Source organism: Anser cygnoides, chromosome 16, assembly GCF_040182565.1.
Source record: "Anser cygnoides isolate HZ-2024a breed goose chromosome 16, Taihu_goose_T2T_genome, whole genome shotgun sequence".
In the NCBI taxonomy this organism is placed as follows: domain Eukaryota; kingdom Metazoa; phylum Chordata; class Aves; order Anseriformes; family Anatidae; genus Anser; species Anser cygnoides.
Window position 1 is genome coordinate 2,133,084 of NC_089888.1, and position 16,123 is coordinate 2,149,206.

A 16,123-nucleotide genomic window follows, 5' to 3' on the forward strand; every position below is an offset into this window, starting at 1 on the left:
GCTCCGAGCTGTGATGGAGCTGTTGACTCGCTCCCAAGCAATCCCAGGCACGCAGCTTTTGAGGGAGGCGGAATAGCTAAAGAGAAAAATGGGCTGGGAGATCACCTGTTTGGGGGAAATGGCAGAGAAAAGACATGCCTGGCTGAGCTCCTGCCCTCTGGGGTCCCATGGGTGCTGTGGTTTGCTCCTGCTGGGGCCTCCTGGCTGGGCAGGCTTGTCACTGCAGCTGTGCTGCTTGGAAAGAATAAATCGAGGCAAATTTTTCCCTTTCATCTCCTTTCATTTTTTTTGTCAGGAAAACCAGGATGTCTTCCTGCTGGATTTCACAAGCAGGAAATCAATTGCTGAGAGGTTCCCGCTGGGAGATTTGTGTCTCATGAAATTCATGCCGGGGGCAGAGAGGCAGGCTGGGGAGCTGGAGACGACAGCTCTGTCTTCCTCCTCTCTGCTGCTTTAATTGTTTGTAATGACTTAATAAGCAGCACTAAACAGGAAAGCTGATCCTTCCCTGCAGCAAGCACAGGCATGAGGCGTTTTATTAACTTTCCTAGAGCCTCTGCTTGGAATTTCTTTGCTGTATTTTCCTTTCTATGGCCTCAATCCAAAGCCTCTGGAAATTGATAGGAAAGCTGCTGTTGACTCTGTGGTATCAAGGCTTCAAGTACTGAGCCAGAACCAAACCGTGCAATGATCTTGGAGGGAAATAGCATGGAGAAACGGCACAACTCACAGCCACGAAAGTGTCTGTGCCTTGGCACTCTGTGTATACAGATGCATACCAGAGAGAGAGAGCAAATTAAGCATGAAAAGCACTGTTTGCTGAAGGATGACTGGGAATAGCTGGCCGTTCAGGCTGGGAATGAGGAGGAACTCCTGGCCATCAGCAAGAGGAGGAGGATGGAGAGCTGCTGTGCATCCAGCGGCTCGCTAGCTCCAATTTTCAGCTGCAGATTCTGCCTCACCTGTGAGTGTGTTCATTGATGGCATACAGGTAAAAACAAAGGAGTTTGCCAATGATAACTTATGGAATTTTGTCCAGTGGTTGCAAAATCCAGTCTTCAATTTACATATTCTTAGAAACGTCCACTGCCTTGTACAGAAAATCAAAAGAATTCAATATTCCAGTATTTAAGTCAGTGTTAAGCTACAGCATTGTCCCCAGCAGATGCCACCTCCCTGCCTCACAGGGACTGAGGACACAGCATTGCCCAGTGCCAACAAACCTTTGCCCTCTTATTTGTTCTCGGTAGCAGCACACGGGGCTCAGCACTGAATGGATGCTCTTCTCTGGCCAGTGGGCATTTATCACCCGTGAGCTACCCTGCAGCAGCGATGTGGAAGAAAAGCACAAAGTGAAGTAATTCACTGGCTGTTCGTTGTGCTGTGGTGTTGCAGGGCTCAGGAAGGAGCTGCGCCTCTGGGCAAACAGCTCATAATGAAAAACTTGTGGATTTGGTCTCTTTAATCCGTTCACAAATTCCTTGCATCCATTCGGATGCTTGATAATATTTCCTGGGAGAAGCATGTCTTGTGCTCGGAGCAGCCCAGGAGCAGCTCTTGGGGACCCAGGGGGAGAAGTGGCAGCGGGGCAGGGACCCCACATCCCAGCTCCTGCCCCAACCTCGGGCTGGGTCCCACGGGTCCCACCTCACCCCTTTGGGTGCCCCCGGTTGGGTTCGCTCATGCTGGTGCCACAGCCCCGTGCATCCCTGTGAGGCTGCGTGGGACTTGACGTGACATGGTGACATGCACCTCGGTGTCAACAAGGTGACACTTTAATGCTGCTGCTGTCGGCTCGTCAGGCAGTGCCCACACAGCCTGTCTGGAGACAGCTGGGGAGGAGAAGGCTCAGGAGAACCGGGATGAGGTGCCACGTGCCACCCCCTGCTGCCAAGGCCCGACTGGGAGCCAGGACTGGGGGGTGACCCACAAGGGCCAGGCAGGAGGGGCTGTTGGCTGTGTCAGTGACAGACTAATAATTATCTTTGCACAAAGGTGAAAAAGCATCAGTTCGCATGGCCTGAATCTGATATGAACCATGAACCAGATCTGATAATTCTTGCTGCACGTTACAGGAGCTGTGCTGATCTCCTCTGCTCTGAAATATTATCTGTGCAGCTTAGCTGGGAACAATATTGAAGTCCTGAACCTACTAATAAAAGTCACACCCATAATCCAGGAGCAAACCTTTGCGACCCATGTTTGTTGTGGATGAGAAGACCTAAAGCTTTCATTTTGGGTTGATTTCTGCTCTGTACAGAGGGAGCCCAGGTTGCTGCATGGGTGGGAAATGGTGGCTGAGCCAGGTGGGTGCAGGGACATTTTTTGGTGGAAAGCCACATTTCACAGGGCCATAAAGTGGGTGTCCTGGCACCTTGCGAAGAGGAGAAAATCCTTTCTGCTCAGGCTGAATGGCAGCGAGCTAGATAAGCAGGAAATGAAGCCGGAGGATGGCAACTAGCATAAGACAATCAAAGGGGAAATGACAGCCCAGGTTTGTCTGTGTCACGGTGCCTAAGATTAATAAAAGCAGAGGGGCAGATGGTGTGGCGATCTCTCGTTGCTCACTGAGCTGATTAATGCTGTCTCATTTTTCTTGCTGCCTTTGTCTGTACGCTGACCCACGTTTCTGTATTTGAAGAGGAGCATGGGGCTGGGGCCACGTTCCTCCTGCTGCAGCCTATGTGAGCTGCAAGTGTACTGGTGGTCCTGAACCCACCCGTGCTGGGGGTGCAGCTAAACCCTTCCAAAAGTCACCTCTGGTCAGTCAGGCCCGGTTTATGTTTTCTTGAGTTTGGCGTTGTACACTTCACCAGTTGTTTCTTTAAAAAATAAAAATAAAAAGGAGGTGTTTGTTAGCACTAGCTGTGTGGGCATTGCAGACTGTGTACGGATGATTCCTGTGGGATCATCGTGAAAGCCACATTAACCAGCTGCTCAAAAATAAACCTGACAGGAGAAATATAAAAAGTGATGAACAGCAGCGAGCTGCAGCTCTGTTGGGGTGAAAAAGGCGTGTGGGGTGGCTGGATCTGGCATTCCCCTGCTCCTGCACACCATTAGATCCTGCTGGAAGCCTCTCACACAACCTTCCTGCTTTATAAATCATCCCCACAGCACCGACGTTGTTTCCTGAGGTGGATTCAGGCCCAATCCTTTTGGCTGCTGAGTATTCCTGGAAGGTCCTGAGCATCTTCATCCCCAACACTGTGAAACAGCTCAGGGTCGCCCTCAGGCTTCAGTGGAGGTTTTCAGTCTGTAAGATTTTTTCTGCCCACAAACAGGATTTTATTTGTGTACGGTGAAGCATTTTGGGTTCCTTCAGCTCCCTCATTCCTGTGTGCAATTGCTCATGCCAGTGGATGAAGTTGGGCGTAGAGAAATCGTATTCCTGGATTGCCTTTCTACCTCCCTGTCACTCAGATAAGCATGATCCTCCCTTGAGGAGGATCAGACCCAGGGTCTGAAAGCTGCTGTGATGCTCCCAGCACTGCTGTGTGCATGGAGTCGGTGTGTGCAGGATGAGCACTGGGACAAAGGCACGTGGAAAGGCTGGAGAACAGAGGGTGTCAAACCAATCCATCCTCCTGGGAGGGATGCGAACGCTCCCTCACAGATCACAGACTCAGGACTGTGCTTTCAGCCGGCTTCCAATTCCATGTATTAGAAACACCAGTCTCATAGTCAGTAATAAAACCAGCTGAAATAATTATAATAATAATACTTAAAATAATAACATAATCAGTCACCACTCAATTTATTTTCTGCTTTGTCCCCACCCTGCATCTGGCTTCTGGTTGCCTCTGTCCCTGCAGCTATACAAACAGCGTGGTATAGCCGAATAAACACAAAAGGACAAATAAAAGAAAAAGGACAAACCTTATGCTGCAGTGCTTCGAGCAAACAGGAGCACGAGGTGATGGAGTGTGTTTTAGGGCTGTGGGTGTAACAGCTCAGAACGTGGCAGAGCAGTTTTATATTATTTTTAGAGGTCTGAAAACATCGTTCCCAAAACAATCTCCCCCTCCTGTGTGCCATCGTAAATTGTGAAACAGAAAAAAGAGAAAATAGCAGAGGTTTGATTAAACTGGCTTTTTTCGGTCTTAAAATAGTGTCAGCTTGATGCCTGATATTTTAGAAATTGGATTAGTAGCATCTATTTCATCCCACCAGAGGGGTGGATTTAAGGCTTCCAACAACAGAAACACTGGATGCGCGAGCGCAGAGTTTGCCAGCCCTGCCACCCTGGTATCTCGTCGTACTATTTTAAGCAGCCTCAGCCAGATGTATAAATACACTGGTACAAACAACAACAGAAAGAAAATGTTCCACCAAATGGGGAAAAATAAGAAGTTGGGGTGGCAGCCTTTTCCGAAGAGCTCCGGTTGATTTTGAAGAGAACAAAAAAGGCTCAGTGTGCTCCTTTCCATGAAAAATGCAGGTGTTTAATAGAAATATATTTTTGAGGCTGTTGGTAAGCGCGGTACGCTTTTAGGTCTGGGAGGAACAAACACGCTGTTTTCCTGAGATGCTGCCTTTGAGAGGAGAATTGCAAATATCCCGGGTTGTTTTGTACGGTGGATCTAATGGTGCTGGGCCGTGATTGTCCCAGGTTTGGGATGTTGGCACAGGGCAGGCAAGGAGCAGCTGGGTGCCTTTGCCAGGACCACTGCAGCCGCAGCATAATCCAGCGGAGCTTTTTCCTCCTGTAGTCACATTTGTAACCCGAGGCACTCCAGGGCTCTTGAACTCGGCGGCTGTGGAAGTTAATCAGTGTAATTACTGACAAATGAACTTGCTGCCTTCCTCTGAGCATGGGTGTGATGAGCGCGAGTTTACCCCGGGAGCGCTCGCCAAGAGGGGCCTTGTTCTTTGGCAGGGAGGGGAAGGAAATAGGGCTTGTAGTAACCAGGGTGACTGGACTTCCCGGGAAGAGGGAAAGAAGCAATTAAAGACATGAGCTCTGCTTGGGATTATTTCCGTCATTAGCCTCAGCACTTGGAGACGAGGCTGCTGCCTTGAGAGCCTCGGAGCGCAGCGTGTCCCTGACCTGCCGCGAGCACCAAGGGCTGAGCCAGTGGGCAGCAAATTGACCCCATGCCAGTCACTGGCTCTCCCCTTCCCGGGTTTTGGAGGTTTTACCTGTTTTTTGAGACTTATTTTCTTTCTATTTCCATTTTTTTTTCTATGTCATCTCTGAGATACCCTATCTCTCAGGTGCAGCCCTGCTGATGCACAAGGTTGCACCTTGTGTACTGAGCAGGATTATTCTTAATCAGCCACACCTCTCCTCACCTTTACTCTTATGCTTCTTGATTTCTATCTCGTAATACAAAAATGTGTAATAAAACAAAACCTACAAAAACAATGGGCAGGGAATGGATTAGGTACTTAGGAAAAGAAGTGGAGGTATTCCTTAGGCTTGTTCCCCTCTCACACAAGCCCCCTTCACTTCTCTTGTTGCTTGCAGCACATGTTCAGCTCTTTCATCATCTCCCTGGGCTTGTTTCTGCTCTGGGCATCATGCTTACTATTTGTTAGTTGTTGGTGTTTTTGTTGTTGTTGTTGTTGTTTTCCCCATGTTTCTTTAAATCGTTTACCCTGTTGGAGTGACGTGCTTTCCTTACCTTTTATTATTTGACGTTTTTTTTCTCTTATTCCTTTCATTCTCTGAATTCAACTTTCCGCTTGCCTTGTGGCTGTTATGTGTCAATTACATGCGTATCAATTAATTCTCTACTGCCTGCCTCAGCCAGCTCTTTTAAGGGGCTGAGTAGCTCTCTTGGGTCAATCCCATTTCACGGAGATGCCTTTAAGCTGCCCCCGTGCTTGGACAACTCCAGTGGGAAAAAGCCTTGATGCAGAGGTTATAGGTGTGAAGCGACGACTCTCCTTGCAAGGACAGGAATATGGTTATCCTCCATTTCCACGACAAATCGATCACTCCAGTTTGGGGAAGATCTGGCTCAGATTGGCAAAGAGGTGCCTGCTGGAGGCACGCAGGCTTGGTAGGATGGCAGCAGCTCCTTGGGATTTGGGGCTGGGTCTGCTGCACCACAGGGTGTTGCTTTAGGGTGCTCGGGCAGTGGGATCAAGCACCCCTGTGAGATGTGTGTAGGGAAAGGGTCTGAAGAGCCAACCTGCTTCGCTTAGGTTGCCAAAGCTTATACAGAAAAAAGAAAATTTTAATGGTATTTTGGAGAATTTGAGGATCCTTCTCGTTTCTTTGCCCCCTTTGTATGAGGGCTGGAAAGGCAGAGCTCATGTGATGAAAATCCCGGATTTATTATTATTATTTTTTGCAATGTTTTCATCACAGCAGGAGTCGGGCTAAGAGGATGTGCCTGCCTTTGCCTTAATGACAGTAACGATGACAGCGGGAAGCTGGTCAAAGGTACATCATTGCTCTGTCCTTAATTTTCCCTGCACAACCGAGGGTGATTTAATAAATGAGGCACAGCCAGGACCTTTCTCTCATCTTCTGCTCATCAAGCAAAACACCCCCCCACTCCCCAGTCACACTTCAGCTTCAAATACGTCATTTGCATCTGGCTGACCTTGGCTCTCCTCTACCCAGGGGAAGCTGAAGAGGTGGGAAGCCAGAGGCTGCGGTGGGTGAATCATGGAATAGCAACCAGTGCCTGCTCCTGAGCAGGGTGTGCTGGAGAAACATCGTGTGCTGTGTCATGGGAAGACGAGAGCAAATAGATTAAACAGGAGATAAAAAGATAGGAGGGCACCTGGTCGGCTATTGTTGAAGGAAATGTGGAGAGGGGAGGAAAAAAAAAAAAGGCATTAAAAAAAGTGCCAGAGATCATTATTAACTGCAGCACAGGTCCACAGCTCTTCTAATAATAGGCTGTGTAGTGAATGCTAGAAATAATATAAGATGTTGAGTGGGGGCTTTTACTGAATGGTTAGGTGAAACAAAGGAATACTCTTATACTCATTCTGGCAGAAGTTTTCTTCTTATTTAAGCAAGATCTTTTTTTTTTTTTTTTTTTCCTGAGATAATAGCCACACTGAATATACTGAAATATCTCCTCTATTAGCTCCTGCAGGATCTGGATAAAGCTCTCATTCAGGTAAACTTGAATCTAATGTGTGCCTGCATAGTCATAAGTTAAATGGGGGCTATCAAAGTGTTGCAGGAGTGCGGATGTGCTGAGGGCTGCTATAACTCGCTCGCCTGCAAGTAGGCAGAGTAAATTAAGAGTGGATGAGCCATGAGTTTGAGCAGAGCAATTATAAATTATGTCAGTTTAAGGGGAACATTTAAGTAAATTAAGCTAAGGGGCTGTCTTTAGCACGAGCCAAGGTTTAAAACAGGCTTCTACTAAAGAGGACTTCGTAGACCTGGCTCCAAACAGACCTTCAGAGCCAAGCATCCAGAAGCTTGAGGCAGCTCAGGGCTTAAGCAGCGTTTTATGGCCTTGGCCTTGACTCTTGGGCTATAAAAGCTCCTGTGAAATGAACACTAAAGTTATAACTCCCCAGAGAGTTCTAAGAGCCCCAGATGAGAAAGGTCTACCTGGATTTTGGGGACAGGATCTCAGTGCAGAGCACATAACACGTGCCATCAAACTGCATCAAAACACCTTTACGGGGGGGTTTGTTCCCAACACCGGTCACCTGCCGTGTTCTTTGGGAAGGAACAAACTTTACAAGGCATAGTTAAAAGAATTTCTCTGGCAGGTTCACAGCTGTGAGAACGTTAATAAACCCAACTGGCTATTTACTGTGCAGTAGCCACTAAGCAATTATGTTTTGTCTGTAGGCAGCCTAATGAAACCAGCAGTTAACGACCTAATGAGAAGAATTTAAACCAGCCCACTGTTCCGCAGAGGCATCACTCTGCTCTCCCTGGCTGCCCTGCACTGTGTGTTTTCTGGAGGAGTTTAGAGCTGGTAAAAAGAAATAAACAGCCTCATTTTGGAGGAGTGGTGATGCATGTTTTTTGTAGCGGAGTTTTGCACGTGCGTGCCCAGATGCTACAGCACAGAGTCAGTGTTTCTGCAGGAGCTGGCAAGCAGGGAGCTGTGTGCTAACACAGCATGGGAAGAGCAGAGTGATTTTTATTTTATTTTTTGGCAGTTCCCTCTGAGCAAGGCAGAAATCTCCCCTCCCAACACGGCGTGTTGGTGTCACAACAGGGCAGTGGAGGGCTGAGGGCAGGATGCGTCAGTGAACAGGAGATGGATGCAGAGCTCAAACCACGGCTTGCTACTAACCATAGATGCCCAACGTGCCCTGCCTGCTCCCCAAAGTGATTTTTTTTTGGAAAGCGTCCACCTTTTTTGTGCTGCTGGAGTGCCCGGAGCCTCTTTTCCTTTGTACGAGGCAGCCTGAAGGGTCACGCTGCTAACAAGCAAACTTGTTCAGTCCTTCTCCGGCTCATCAGCGAGGAGAGGACGAAGTCATTAGCCATCTGTGCCAGGGTAATTACACAGCAGAGCCTGGCAGGCAGCCAGCAGGCAGGCAGGGGCTGCTCTGCCCCTGGGACCGATGCTGATTTTCTCCTCTGGGGCTCAGCGCAGCGCTGGCAAGGGGGCTCAGGCTGCTTGTCCTCTTGGATGCCCTCCGAGCCCAGCAGAGGTGGGCAAGGAGACTGCCAGCATGAGCTCCGGCTCTCTGCTGTCCCTCTCCTATTTTGTTTCTGGTTTCTGTAGCCCTAAAAGCATAAGTTTGCATCCTTTACTGCCCCAGTTCAATGGGGATATTGTAGTACCTGTATGGATAGCTAACCCTTTACGTGTAAGCTGATAAATCTTTAGATCAAAGATGCTCTGAAAGCTGCTGTGCTGGTTATAATTTCTGGTTGTTTTTGATACAGCTTTCCACTGACAGCAGTGCATTGTTTTCTGGTTTCTTTGAATGGTCTGTCAGTCTTTTGGTACATAACGAACAGCAGAATCTATTTTACCTTTATTATACAAATTATTATATGATGTCTAGCCTCTTTTTCTTTCTTCTTCGGTCCTAAACAGCATGCTCACTTCCATGTGTGCTTTTAATTGTTTCCACTGCTTATCAGTAGACTTTTGGGTTCTGCCAGGCATGTTTTGAGCCAGGTGTCTGGGGCTCACTGCGCCATGCACTAGGCACCAAGTCAGCCTAAAGAGTAACTTCAGGATGTGTTCAGCTGTATTGTCTCTTCCTCCCTGTACACTTACTAAAGGTTTGTTATGAACACTCTTGTTTGCTGAGCCCTTGCTCATGGCTTAATCCCTTTCCTGAATAATCAGTTGTCGGGATTTAATCCCTTCTCATCTGTGAGGTCTGAATTTTGAAGTGCTCTGCACATGCTCTCCTATTCATCTTGTGCTGTCCTTGATGGGAACATTAGGCCTTCATGGATCACTTTTCAGACTTGTCCCAAGAAAGTTTTTTGAGATCTTTGAAGGGTTTTTGGTGCGGGAAAGGGTTTTTGGCGTGGGAATTACAACCCTAATGATTGACGGGGGTGGCCATTGCCTGAGTTGTGAAACCTGCTGAAAAATGCTGTTCCTTCCCTTCCAGGTGACTGTTTTCTTCAACAGATTACGTGCTTTGGGGATTTCTTTTGAAAGGGAATTTCAATGAATCTCTGTTTTGGGCTCCAAATTGGAATGGTCAATTTTTCACCAACACCTGCTTATTATCCAGTTAGGTTTATTATGCAGTTATTATCCAGCATCTCCCCTTAGATGCTGGGCTTAAACAAATCTTTAAAATCTATACCTGATCTCCTGCTACCTGGCTGAAACTGGAAACAGAACTCCTGGGCTTTACTCGACTTAGCTGAACATGCTATTGCACTTCTAAAACGAGTGGATAGTTGCTTATACTGGTCCTCTCCAGCAATGTAAGATATGCATTCAATGAACTCGGTGCCCCAGAGGTATTTGGTTATGTGTTTTCCTCAAAAACGTAGTTAGATGAGGTATGTGGGGCTCATTTCTTTGAAAGAAGGCGAGGAGGAACAGCTGAGGCTCCCTCTGTCAGGCCTCGCTACCCAGCAGTCTGGCACAGATGTGCTTCTGAAGAGCTTTGCAACTTGTCCTTATCATGTTCTATGTTTGATTTAATGAAAGAATTTTTAATGAAAGACCTTTTCTGTACTGTAACTGAGCTCCTAATCTTATCTGAAAGCAGAGCACAATCCCTTCAGAAATGGCATTTGAATAACAGCCTATTTGCATTTCCCGCACCACGGTGTCACTCACAGGAACAGCTCTTTATTTAGGAGAAGACAATCAGCAGATTTCTCTGAGTCAAAAGTGCATCAGTGATGCCACGTGGAGTAGGTATGAGAAACAAACTGTCTCACTTCCCAGCTGAGCAAACAAGACCTTCCTTGTTCCCAAAAAACGAGAAGTGAGCTTTTCCTTAGCAAGCACCTGAGACTTTGTGTAGGTTTTCCATGACACCCCTGGTAGATTTTTTCATTTACTGTTGGTTGGAAGGAGGCTAAGCCCCGGGCTGATGGGTGCCTGTTGACCTGAGCTCTGATGGACGGGGCCAAAAATCCAGCGTTGGATTAGCCCAAAACCAACATCCAGAATTTGGATGGGGCTACGTGGAGCACTTAACACTAGAAAATACTTGATGGTGATCTGTAGTTCCCACTCCAAAAATGATGGGCAATGCAAAGAGAGACCAGTTTGCTGCCTGCTCTGTGCAGAGCTGATGGTGTTGAGCAGCAGAGCCATGGGATGAGTTAATCCTGGTTTGTTGGGGCACACAAAGTTCTACACCTCTGCTTTGGTCGCAGAGCAGAGTGCAGTGTTTTACTAGACAACTACCTGCACGGCAGGAAGGATGAAGAGGAAAACCTTCCCCTGCCACTGGTGATGCTGTTCTTGTTGCAAACACATGAGTTACATCCTGTGGAAGGCCGTGAAGTTCATGCAGTGGAAGCTGGGCTGAGCTCTGATCGACTCTGTCCTTCACCAGGCAAGTGAGGGCTGGACTCTGCCCCACATTTTCCCAGCTGGAGCTGAGAGGATTGAATTGCATCCATTGACAAGGTGAGAAGTGTGTCATGTTTTGTCTTGCTCCTTGCAAGAAATATCCTAATTTAAACCACTTCTGTCTTCTCAGCTTCTGCTCCTTCCTCTGCCTCCTTGCACAGATGCGCATCTCTAGAGAGAAGGCCCCATCCATTTTGGTCCTGTCAGCTCCTCTCTCCCCTTCGTGCTTCTCTTTGTACTAAGTCACTCTTCCCTGAGAAGACCTCCATTACCGGAGTAATAGGTACTATTGAATCAGCCTTTGATGTGACGAGCAGTGGATTTTTGCAGTCAACGTGTCAATTTAAACTGTGGCTGTCATGCTAAAAATAAAAGATCAATTCCCTCTTCCTGGAGAAGAAATTAAGGGAAAACCTTTTCATGTTTTGAACCGAGCGTATAAGGCTGAAGAGGGTGAAGATGGAGATGAGGATGTCTCCTGAGAGGAGTAAATTTGTCAGTTTAGCAAATTAGAGAGAGTATGCTTGCACCTTTTGAGTAGTCAGGTACCAAAATAATGTCACTGAGTAGGCAGGGCTGGGGTGGGGTTGTTCTCCCTGCTAAGCAGAGCCATGAATTTTGACAGATTTTTCACACAAGAGGCCCAGAGAATCACCTGGCCGAGGACAATTTCTCTGTTTGCCTGATTTTTACAGTGTGTTGCTGCAAACCTGTTCAGCATTTTCCTTTCCCTTTGTGCCCCTGTGACTGGGGTGCTCGGTGGAAACCCCTGGGCCCCTTTGTGGGGCACCTCTGGGGCCTGTGTCGTGCCAACCGCGCGGGGCCTGCAAGGCCTCGGGGCTGTTTCACTCGGCGCTGTGACGTGTTGGAGGGGATCTGATGAATTACTCAACAATATTAAGCACCCTGCGAGGAATAATTAGCTGCTGTGGTTATGTAAGGTGAAAGCAGAGGATTTCACATGTTTTGGTGTTCAGGTTGCTGTGCCAGGGGACGTAGAGGTGGGGGGTGAGATGTCCCCGTGGCACCTCAGTGTGGTGCTGTGTCTGTGCCCCCTGACGAAAATAACTGCTCTTTGGAGCCCACTTTGTGCTTTCTGCCAGAAAGGGGAAGAAATGGGGGAAAACTACCCCAATGGAGCAAAGCTGTGGCCAAGAGCTCTCTTCTGTCTGGACCCCATGGAGGGGGCTGGAGGCAGCACCCTGCCCTCCTCCTGAGTGCTCGTGCCCTGTGTGCCCCCCCGCCAGGCTGTACTTGTGTTATCTCCCTGTCGAGCTCACAAAAGAAGCCCAAGGAACCAGCCAGCCAAGCAGATAAGGAAACAGATGTTGTAGAGTGCAAAGGTCAAATAAATACAGACAGCTCAGGAAATAGGCATTGCAGAATGATGCAAAGCTGAATAGGTGAAAAGAAAGGCTTTTTTGAATGGAATTACAAAGGGGAATCTCTTTTCTGCGGAGAAAAAAAAATATTCCGATGAATTCAAGGCAACAAAGAGAAGAAAGGGCTTTACATTTACCAAATTGCAAGATACTCTGCCAGGCCTGTGGACTTGCAGGAGCGCACACAGCCTCTGCAGCCCTGCAGCCAGACCTGTGCCTTGCACATTTGGTCTCTGCTTTTTTCACTGTTTGCTGTGCTCTGCCACATGATGAATAATATGGAAATGCTTGAGTCCAGAAAAACATTTGACAAACTGCAGTGGGTAGGACTTATGTGTACCAGACTAGGTGACTGCTGACCTGGGACTTGCCTTGCTCCCCGTTTCTGAGTGACTTAACTTGTTTCTAGTCTGTTAAGAAGGAGACAAGTCCCTAATTAAAATGCATTTAATTCCAGCCTCATTAGCCTGGATCATGTTTCGATGTTCTCATACCACCAGCAGAGACAGGACTTGTACTTATCGTCATTAAAAATGCAAAATGCCACCAGGTGGTCTCTCTCTGGTACAGGCAGTGACTTATGCCACAGCGTTTGTCACACAGATGGCCACAAAATCACGTCCCAGATCCATTCTAATGACTCCTGCAGCCATCCCAAGCGGGACTGGGGACAAGGGGGCTTCACTAAATGCCTGTGTCCTTCTTGCAGCTTGTGCCCTGGTGGTGCTCAGGTCTGCTCCCACCAAACCCCACTGCTTTGTGGTTCCCAAATCGTTGCATTGTGGCAATAGGAATCATAAACTGTGCAGCTCTTGTCCCTCAATTATCCAGCTATGGCTGTGTCTTGAGATGGTGAAGAGTGCACGCTGAAGGAAGAGGAACACTGCAGAGGTAAAACACAAGGGGAGATTAAAGACACCTACATTTGCTATTTAAATCCCATTAAACATCAATTATGATCGTTCTGATAAAGACAGGGCAACATTCAAACAGCCACTGGTCTTGATGTTGTAAAATGCTGAACACGGTTACTTCAGTGCCTCTCTAGACAAGATTACAAAGACAAGATCGCTGTCCCTTAGTCACAGCTGAAATGTAAATCTCAGCACTTATGGCTTACAGCGTGGAAATGTGGTGGTGCTGGGGGGGCCAGAATGGGATTTGTTTTCAAGGAGCCAGGAAATGCAGAGCTGGAGGCTCCCAACACAGCAGCTCTGGTACAGCCCCCAGCCAGGGTTTGGCAATGGATTTCATAGTCAAACAGCACAGCAAAGCTAATCAGGACTTGCTAATTTTCATGAAGTCATACGCTTGAGATTCGCTCAGACTTGCATTTTCCTGGAATAACTCAACAATAACACTGGGTGTACAAATGGACTCTTGGTTTATCTGCTGAGACCACAGTTTGTCTTCCTCTTGTGGCCACCACAACCTTTCCTCTCCCACTGCTTGCAGCCGAGCCCCTGCCCACTCCTGCCCCCAGGACTACTCATCCACTGGGCTTTGCATACTGATGGATTTTCAAAGCAAACCAAACAATGTTTTCTTCAGCAAGGCCACTTTGCAAGCAGATTTTATTGGACCACATCCTGCATAAAAACAGAAATCCAATCTCATATCCATTGTCATGTGCCTATTATTTTTCTGCTCATCATTGCTTTTTCAATTCTTCTTCATGTATAATTCTCCTTCAGCAACATCATTCAAAACTTCATAGAATTCAAATACCACTGCTTTTACACTTGTATCTGCAGTGATATGTTTCCTTATCTTGGATCTCTATTTAATATCTTGTTTTCCTGGGCTGACAGCTGTATTCTTTGAGCTGTGAATATTGCCATTCAGGGATAAAGACGTTTTCTTGCCCTGTGGTTCTGTATGAGGTCCTTTTCTGATATCTCACTGAACATCTGAAGTCTCCACAGCATCCAGAGCTGCTTTTGGCTAAGACAAGACAGACAGCCCTGCTGGATTATTCACTCCTGTGCTGTATTTCCACATCGTGCAGGGGCTGGGGCAGCTTTTGAGGACTGGGCTGAGGTGGCTCCAGCCCCCTGTGCCTTTTCCTGAAGGGGTTCAGCCCAGACCATGGCAGGCTAGGTGCCACGCAGCAGTTTCTCTTCACTGCAGGCTCTGACAAAGCTGATGCCTTGTATTTTAGCTGGGTTTCTGGGAAGTGGCAGCTCAAGGTATTGAAAACCTGTGTCACTAAACCACTGGCTGAGCTAGTCTGTGGGATTTGGGGTTGCTGTGGTGGCTGTCTCCTGGTTACTGAGATAACTGACTGTTAATGAGCATCCTAGCAAAGTATCCGGGCTGCCCTGGGGCTCTGTCCTCAGCCCCCAGCAATGCCTCAGTTGCCCACACCAGCCCTGGGACCACCCCAGCAGGGGGATGCTCGTGACCCCCACCAGTGGCTGCAACCCTGCAGGCACCAGTGATTAAAAAAACCCCTGCGGTAGGAAACCCTAGGTGTTGCAGGGGTGGCATTTTGGGGAGAAATTCACAAAGACTGAGCTGTGCCTGTCCAGCTTGATGTCTGTGCTGAACCGTGGGGGAAAACGGTGTCCCCCAAGCTGACTGCCACCAGCATGTGTGCGTGGGCTGCAGCAGCCAAGGGGCTGAGTGTGTTTGTGCGCACACGTGTGGGGACAGATGGGCAAGTGGCAAGGGGAGTCCCTCTGCTTCCTCAAGCAGAGATTGCTTATATTGTCCTTTTCTGTACATAGCAGGTAACAAATGAAGCAGCTGGCATGCATCTTAACCAGGGAGAGATCCGGAGGCAGGGGGAGAAGGAAAGGCACAGCCAGTCCAAAAGATGCTTTGAAAGGGAGAAAAACTTGCTGCCAGGCTTCCTTCCAAGAGCAATTTCTCTCTCTCTTTCCCTTTCTCTCTCCCTTTTGGTGCCGTGTTATTCCTCCATGGCCAGGAGGCTGCAGGCATTTCAGATCTCTTCTTCAAGCCCATGTTTCAAAAAAGGGCCTGCAGAATGTTTGCTTCTCAGGCTCAGCAAATGGGAAGTGCACAATGCAGCCGTCTCTAAGCCTCTCTTCTCCTGTCTCGGGGAGAAAGGAATTTGCCAAGCCCTAGAGCCTGACTCACTCGCTGTGTGAGCATGAATTAACCAGGAATGTTCGAGAATTATTCCTGAATAATTCATGAACCTGAATTAATCATGCATTTTCATGAATTATTCATGAATAACTCATGGAAATGCAAGGTTTATTCATGCTCCAAAAAATCCAAGGCTTTTTCTCTTCTCTTCTGCTTTCTCTCCCTGTAAGAAACAGACCTGAAACAAGCTAAGGAAAAAAATATATATGTATATGGAAAAATAACAGGAAAAATAATGCTGAAACAAAACAATCAAGAAAAAAGAAAGCAAAGGGGCTTTTTTTTTTGCCTTTTTTTTTTTCTTTCCTTCTTTTTGTAATGCAGTGGGGACAGCAGGTGGGAGCTTTCTAAGCCAGACAAAGGAAACCTGAGAAGGAACTGTGGTGAAGGGACAAGCCCAAGGCAAAGGACTGTCCGGCCACCTCCTCTCCTGGAGCAGGCAGCTGAGATCTGCATAGCCAGGAGACATTTTGCAAGACTCAACACCTGGAGCAGTGCTAACCAGGCAAGGACGAGCTCTGTTGCTATCAGGATTTTGATCTCTCTCTCTCTCTCTCTCTTTCTCTCTTTCTCTGTTTGTGCATTTGTGTAGTTTTGTTGTGTTCGGTAAGGTAAATGAGCACCTGGTAAGTGGGGCAGGAAGGAGCAGCAGCAGCTGTGAAAATCAGTGCTTTT

The 16,123-nt window shown here is 47.7% G+C and overlaps 1 protein-coding gene across 7 annotated transcripts in view; it reads left to right on the forward strand.

The window, feature by feature from the left end:
- The window catches only part of LOC106040825 (uncharacterized), a 34,191-nt gene that overhangs the window by 11,787 nt on the left and 6,281 nt on the right, over positions 1-16,123 (forward strand). For 3 of the 7 annotated variants that reach the window (XM_048074711.2, XM_048074712.2, XM_048074710.2), the window contains one exon: positions 15,773-15,953. The gene's annotated coding sequence lies outside the window, so the exon portion shown is untranslated. Of the gene's footprint in view, positions 1-15,567; positions 15,954-16,123 lie in introns of those variants that run through there. The other 4 variants (XM_066978295.1, XM_066978296.1, XM_066978294.1 and 1 more) reach the window with 4 other exon arrangements.